At 45.8% G+C, this 7,909-nt stretch overlaps 1 protein-coding gene across 2 annotated transcripts in view; it reads left to right on the top strand.

The window, feature by feature from the left end:
• Positions 1-452: 452 nt before the first annotated feature.
• The window catches only part of LOC139755387 (BTB/POZ domain-containing protein 3-like), a 167,276-nt gene continuing 159,819 nt past the window's right edge, over positions 453-7,909 (top strand). Inside the window, exon 1 of one of the 2 annotated variants that reach the window (XM_071673840.1) lies at positions 453-503. The gene's annotated coding sequence lies outside the window, so the exon portion shown is untranslated. The remainder of the gene's footprint in view (positions 504-7,909) is intronic. The other variant, XM_071674208.1, reaches the window with a different exon arrangement.

Raw genomic sequence — 7,909 nt, 5'->3', positions numbered from 1 at the left:
ATATGTATATATATATATATATATATATATATATATATATATATATATATATATATATATATATATATATGTGTGTGTGTGTGTGTGTTTGTAAAACAACCGTACTAGGCGTGAACATTGCTTCAGGCACGTAGGTATGTTGAGAAAGCTCATTTGCAGTTTGTATCCCAAAACTGTAACACGTATTCAGGAAGTCATGAATTTACTAAATTTGTGATGAATAGAAAAAACTATGGGATGTTTTTTCAGATTTGAAATAAAGTTCTACAGAAATTCGGAGAAAAAGAAATAGGTAAAAAAAGAAATTACAATTCCTTATACTCAAACTTGAAACGTGTATTTAGTACAAATAGCTGCTTGTTACTGTCGAGCTGTTCGTTGATTGGTTGTGGAACTCCTGGCTCGCTGCTCCTAACCTCCAATCAGAAAGCAACAAACATTTTGTTTCATACCGAGCAAGTGAGAGGGTTGTGTCCTGCTGCCGGGGAAGGACAGTCCACAAGGTAATGTCTTTTATTTTGAGTGCTGTAAGTATGTCTCTTCTGAGGTGCTTGGCCTATAATGATGAACCAACAACAAAGATCTATTCAAAACTAGGCGTATGATCCTGGATCTGTGATGACGTAACTATGATCCACCTCGTCCGATGAATTTTGACGCTGCATTTGGTTTTCTTACGAAACCCATGGATAATTCAGGCAGGGCAGTCAAATTTGACGACAATAAGATAAAAATCTGGAAATTCAATTAGTTTTATATCAGTGTAGTTCTGTCATTCATTAGCACCACTTCTTAAATATACAAGTAGTGAGGGTAATCAAGTTACGAGTGACCAGTGTGTACCTGACAGTATGGGGACTGCTTATTTCATGGTACTGGCTTTACCTTGGGTGCCTTCGTAAATCTTTTGCCGATATTCTGCGAAAGATATGAATAAAGTTTATGGTTCATTCCAAACAACTGCAAACATTATGAAAAGCTAGAGATTGGGAGCAGATGTTTAATTACTCTTAATGCGTAATTTGGAAGGACATTCCCCCCCCGACTCTGATCTTTCGAAATTTTATGAAATTGTTTTTGTAGACATTGGCGTACTTTTGTATGTAAAGTGATAGTACCTCGCTGATGTCACTGTAAAGCTTATATTTCTGCACATTCTTGTATTGATCGAATGCGTAAATTGCTTAACCTTTATGAGTTCGTTAATCTTGATTAAAAAGCAAACGAGTCGGACAAATATTGTGATGTAATGAAATATTCCTCTAAGAATTTTATTCCCCAACTGTATTACCAAGTTTTATGCAACGATTTGCTGAAAGTTTTGACCTGATTACAGGGTTTCTAAGTTTTGTAAAATGTATTTGATCACTTGTTCCATTCGCCGTAACCATGTAACGTGACAGCGGTGTTTTGTGGTAGGTTTGATAATCCTTGCATAACTCGACACTTTGATCTGTACCTTGGGCTTTCAATTCTACTTTATACATAGGGAATTTTGCTACATAATTTACAGGCTCTGTGCCGTTACCTTTATATATAAATTTTCCAGGAGTCCTGAACCTTATGTTTACTCTCATTTGTGCTTCCTGTGCTATAAAGGCCGGAAATATTAATGGGGAGTCATGGATAACGTTTGACTTTTTGTAGAACATTTCATAAAGGAGATGCCAGCTTAGAACATCAACGAGTATATAAACAAAGCAGAATGCATGTAGTGTGTTATGTAACGGTGACGAAGTGAGGACGACTGTTTTCGCTATACACTTTAATCATGATCAAGTGGGGTTGGGGAAAAAAAAAAAAGGGTAAGAGGAACTCAAGCCCGGGCTCCATCGTTGTATCACTGGGAGTAAAGGTCTTAGACTCTTTTTCTTGAGGCAGTGAGTGTTCTAAAACTAGTATGAGGGGACGATGTTATGACAACAAAGATAAAAGTTTATCTCTGGCTACACATAACATGTCGTAAAGCCTTCAGATTTCTTTGTAATATACCTGCCTTACCATCAAAAACTTTACACGGTTGGCTCAATAGAATTAGTATGAATGATGCTGGAATACCTACACACTACACATGTTGAAGAATAAATCAAAACAGCTGAAGCCGAATGTCTTTGTAGGTAGTAGTTCGTAGGCAACCAATGACCAGGGAGGTATATTACCTGCACCATCTGCCTCGGTATTAGGAGGGTTAGTGACAGCTGCGTAAAGGCAGCATTTCAGTGGTTGTCAAGTTGCACTCCTAACTGCCTAACCCGCACCCGGACTACTGGCATACATTCTCTCCTTGTCACTTGACAACACAACTCGTACAGTTCATTCGTCATAACTCCAGATTTTCCTGTAGGGAATGCCATGTGCTAGCTCTGCCTTTTGGCAATACGGTGGGAGCAATAGACAGTAGTCCGCAGAAGAATTCGGTAGAAGTAGTCAGTAAGTACATAAGTTAGGAGCCTCTGCAAACACTGCTCCAGACTTGCCCTCTGTCAGTGGCCTGTTAAAGGGTAGGGCACTAAAGGCTGAGTGGCAATAGAGTTCACTAGTTATGGAGACTCTATTGCCGTGGCCACCCCTAAGAGGAAGTTCCAGACTGGAACAGGCGTCAGAGATATAGACAGATATTACAAACTCGTCAATGAACTTCCCACTCCAAACGAGTCTATATTTCCCTGCTACTGGAAGTAGCGCACCTTTGGATCGGAGAAGCCTTTAGGAAGATCCTCAGTAACATCAGGAATCTTTCATAGGAATTGGTCCCGGGGTAACCATATGAATGAATATCTTTTTTGTTCTTCAGTTTCCGAATGATGGTGGGTGGATTGGTACATTTTTGTGCACTAACACGGAAGACTCTGTAGCAGCTTAGTTTGAAACTTCTACAATTCCCTTGTTAATGAGTAAATATGGCACATCGAGGAGATATGTTTTCTTGCTTAACTACCATCATATTACTTTTTCTATCTGGCACGGATCACAAGTTTCAATACCCAAACTTTTAAATACTATAGGCGCCAGATTAAGCGGGGGTATCAATAAAAACAAATTATTTGGTTCGACATAATTCTACTGTAGATGATACATGTCAAATGTGAATATGAAATTTAATACACAGAATCATAACCTAGTCAAAAGAAAAAGAGGGCAAGAGGGTAGTGTCCAGTCGCATCAACATCCTTGATGGAACGATGCCTTTTGATTACGCCATTCACCAGGATACGCAAAACCAGGCAAAATTACCAGCACTTTATCAAATTAGCACTCCTAACATTTGTCTTACCGTCATCACTTTTCCTTAAAGCTACTATTAGTAACAACTCCCCCACCATCAACATATTCTTCAATAAAGCTAGCACATCTTGTCGAGAAACAAGTCACATCCGAAAATTGCAGACCTGTCTTAGTTCTCGCCAATTTCCCACATTATGACCTCCTCGCCTTCAAAGCGCCGTCACTTTCAGCTCATCGACGTTGTACAATGTTTATGACAATCTAGCTTACACTTTTATGCTTGTACTGATTGACTATACAAATGTAAATAGTTAGTTAATGACTCAGTATATGTGTGCACTATCGTATTCATGACAGTATGTATTGTTAGGTTCGAGGATGAATTTAGTGACATTTACAGATATAAGTTGGCAATAATGCCTGTGGGCCCATCCAACTGGCCTGAACAAGTGTCTTCATCCCCATGGTACAGCACAGCAGCTTACTGAGCTTATCACGATATTAAGTCTTGGTAATTTCTGCCTATGGCCTGTGCATCTATACTCTTGTGTGAGTGCATTTACAGAATCTCTGAAAGGCATAAAGTGACATATCTTGGTCCACTATTTGAAGAATTTTGTCATACTGTAAAGGCGCTTCAATTTAGCCGAAAGTAACCATACGGTCATTCCGCTGAAATCCCCCGCTTTCAGATCTAACACTTGGCATCTCTGAAGTTGCAATAAAATTTCCTTACGGTTTTCCTGGTAATACATTACAAACATGACATTCACCTCAATCAGACATAAAGTCAGCCGACACATAACGTACCTGTAGTGAGGAAGATTTCGATAAATGAATGGAAGCTAGCATCTGTTTCTACCGTTCCTCGTAGCTTAATCTGTTGTTAGCGTTACTGGAACCCCTACCGAACCCCTAATATAATTGCATTTTGCTAAAAGTGTACGCACAAAGCTCACTGCAGACGGCGAGATTTCCTTTCAAAATGTGCTTATAGGTACTGGAGGAAATTTATGTATCCCTAAATATAATGAAAATTTATTGTATTTACGCTCGTCTCCCTCTTGTTTTGAACGAACGTCATGCGCTCTGTCGGCAGGAGCGATAAGTTCTCAAGTAGTTAACACATTACCTTTTGCCTAACTATCGCACGCGTGTATCTTGTTTGTTTGTGGATAAACTTACATGTCACGTCTTCACCAGCGTCTTTGTTTCACCATTCCTACATGGCGTAGAGAGGAGGATCAAGGAGTTATGTAAAAAGAGTGACACAGTGAGAAGATATTATTAGCCACCGTAGGACGCCATAACTGTCCGTGTGTTTATCTCCACTCCCTGCCGACTTGTGTTGTCTGTGCCATCCGACTGTCCCAAGAGTCAGCGACCGTCTCTGGTTTGCCGTGACCTACCCAGGTATCTTGCAGTGACACTAACGGCCCCAGCGTAGCACTTTGCCCCCGCCCACGTCAGCACCCCATGCTGTTAACGCGTTTCCCCGACGCCAGTGAATCATTGTCCCCACAACTAACGTTGCCATGTCCGGCAATCCACGTAAGCAAGGGGAAAACTGTCGCTGGGTGAGTTCAGAGGAGACGGGGGAGGCAGGTGCCTCAGGCACATCAGCGATAGAGAGATTAGCAGCCATGAAGGAGGTCCAACAACAGCTCGTCGCTTAGCAGGCTGACGACGAGCCCCGATAGTTGCAAGAACAACTTCAGCAGTAACAGCTCGCCGCTCAGCAGGTTGCCGACGAGCGCCGAGAGTTGCAACATCAGGTCCCTCAGCAATAATATTAGTTTTAAGACTAATGCAACAGGTGCTGGCCCGCTCCACAGCCGCCGAGCACAGTACGGACACCATCGGGGCTCCGAATCCTGACGCCACGGACGGCAAGCCTGGCCACCAGCCGCGCCAGCCACCACCGCCAGCATCTCACAAGCTCACGTCTAACGCCTCTCTCCACAAATTTAAGTTGTGGAGTCGTGCTTGCTTGGACAACGCAGAACTGCTACAGTTGAAAAGCCACGCCATCGGGGTTAACGAGAATTTCGGCCTGGGTGTGGAAAGGCATCCTCCAGTTCATCAAGGCTTATCTCAAACGTCAGCGCAACGTAGCCTTACATTGAGTGCGTTTCGATAAGCGCCGCCAACATGAGGGGGAGGCCTTCAACGACTTATACATCGCCCTCGGAGAGCTTGTTGACGTCACAGAGTTGAGTGAACACTGCATAAGCACCCGTCAAGTGACTTGCATCACGCCAGGCATCCGGAATCAGGAAACTCGGAAGAAACTCCCGGCCATCAACCCTCCACCTGAACTGTCCGACACCCTGTCCTCATGTCGCAGCGAGGAGTTAGCCTACAACACCGGAGCGGACCTGACAGGTTAGTCAAAGGCTGCTCAAAAGATATTGAAGCGTCGCCAGCGATCGACAACTCCCAAATAAGTCAAAACGCGCCAGCACTGTTATGCCTATAGTGCCGCGGAACATCCTGAAGGATGAGGGAAGCTTTGTTCTACCTGGAGAAAGAAGTGCTCCCATTGTCACAACACGGGACACTGCAAGAAAGTGTGTCGCAAGAAGCTACAGGATCCGCAGAGATCTTATGACAACACACCGACAGGTGAAGCTGCCAGTTACCTGAATCTGAGTGACGTCCACAGGTCCCCTTCCAACAGTCCCGCTCCCAAAGTCAACTTCGGAGTGTCCTTGACGAAACACGTCGAGGGGCTCTGCTTGCATGCTCGACACCGGCGCAGAAGCGATAGCTGCAACAGCTCAGTCTTCGCGAGTCTGACCTCTCCTTTCAGCAGGACGAGAAGGTTCTCGTAGCAGACAGCAGTAAACTGTCACCTGTTGTATCATGGGAGACATGTCCACCGACATAGACGCCTTGCTAGCCTGGTATGACGCCAGAACCCTCATCATCATCCCTGCTAACTACCCTAAGAAGATAAAGTCGCTCCACAACCGATGCCAAGCCGATGTCAACCCTGATGTCCCCAGCGCTGAGCAGATTTCAAAGACGTCCTGGTGGACCCAGAGAAGTTTCGAAGAAGAATACGTCTGCGGATTATGTATCTCCCGCCCATGGAGATCCACCTGCAGGAGTAAGTGCAGCCTTTTGCACTCCACACTTCCAGAGCCATCCCCTTGACCTGGCGAGCAAACACTAAGCGGATGCTAGACAGCATGGTGCAACAAGGGATCATCCAGCCACTAGGTGACGACGTATCGGGGTGGTGTCATCCCATGATGGTCGCACCATAGCAGGAGGGAGGCGTCCGCATCACCGTGGACCTCACCAAGCTGAACAAGCAAGTTTTGCGACTAGCCCACCCAGCCCTAACACCGCGCAACGCCTTCATGGAGGTCGCTCCTGGTTCCAGATGTTTCATCACGATGGACGCGAAACTGGGATACTGGCAGCTTCTGCTAACAGAGGAGGCGCATCCGTTCACCACCTTCATAACTGCGTGGGGGCGTTACAAGTATCTACGTAGTCCTATGGGATTCGTTTCCACAGGGGTCGAATTTTGTAGACGTGGCGCGTCGCACTCGAAGGCGTCAATGACTGTGCCAATATCGTGGACGACTTGCTCGTCTGGAACTCTTCTTACACAGTCCACCTTTATCGTGTCCGAGTTGTCCCTTAACAATGTCGGAAACACGGCATAACCATGAACTGCAGCAAGTTTGTATATGCCAACCAGTCTGCCAAATTCTCAGGGTATGGCATCGCAGCTGAGGGTGTGACTGCAGACCCAGGTAAGGTGAGTGCGATCGCGGATTTCCCCACCCCCACCAACATCACGGACCTCAGGTCATGGGTCTTGTGAACTAGCTAGCAGACCTCACCCCGAGCATAGCACCGGCGGCAGATACCCTCCGCTCCCCTCTCAGCCCCAGGAATGATTTCGCGTGGACCGACCATTACGCATCATTCGAAAGAGTGAAACAAGTCGTAAACTCGGCTCCAGTTCTCTCCCACTTCGATCCCATCCTTCCTGCAGTTCTGCAGACAGACGATGCTTCGTCACTGAAAGGTGTAGGATACGCCCTTTCAGCGTTACGGTGACAAGTGGCGGCTGGTGCAGTGTGGCTCTCGTTTTCTCTGCGACGCGGAGACAAGATATGCCATATTGGAGTTGGAATTCGTGGCCGCTGTGTGTGCCACGAGAAAGTGCTGCCTGTGTCTGCTGGATCTACCGCACTTCGATCTCGTTGATCACAAGCCGCTGGTATCCGTTTTAAACGACTACGCACTGGATACTGTGAACCCACGTCTCCAGCGTCTGAAGAAGACGACGCAGTTTTCCTTCACGACAGTGTGGCGTAAGGGGAAGGAGCATGCAATCCCCGACGTGCTCTCCCGCGCACCCGTGGATAAAGCGACCCCAAAAGAGGCAGACGTCACCTTCTTACGGAGCTGCATGATGGCCAGAGCAGTGGAAGTGTCGTCACAGCCCCCCCCCGTTCCCCCATCACCTCTGTGACCCTGTCATCGACGAGATACGTACAGCTGCTGCCCAGGGTGACACTTAACCTCAGCAACACGACGCCTTTATCGCAGGTTTTCTAAAGGATAGGAAAAAAAAGTATCATCAGCACTACGGGACTTGAGCAAATACGAGACAGCCTGACCACTGACGAAGGTCTTGTTCTCCGTGGCGCCCGGCTCA

Source organism: Panulirus ornatus, chromosome 1, assembly GCF_036320965.1.
Source record: "Panulirus ornatus isolate Po-2019 chromosome 1, ASM3632096v1, whole genome shotgun sequence".
Taxonomy (NCBI): Eukaryota; Metazoa; Arthropoda; class Malacostraca; order Decapoda; family Palinuridae; genus Panulirus; species Panulirus ornatus.
Note: the sequence above shows the minus strand (reverse complement) of the source record. Positions and strands in the feature narration are given on the sequence as shown.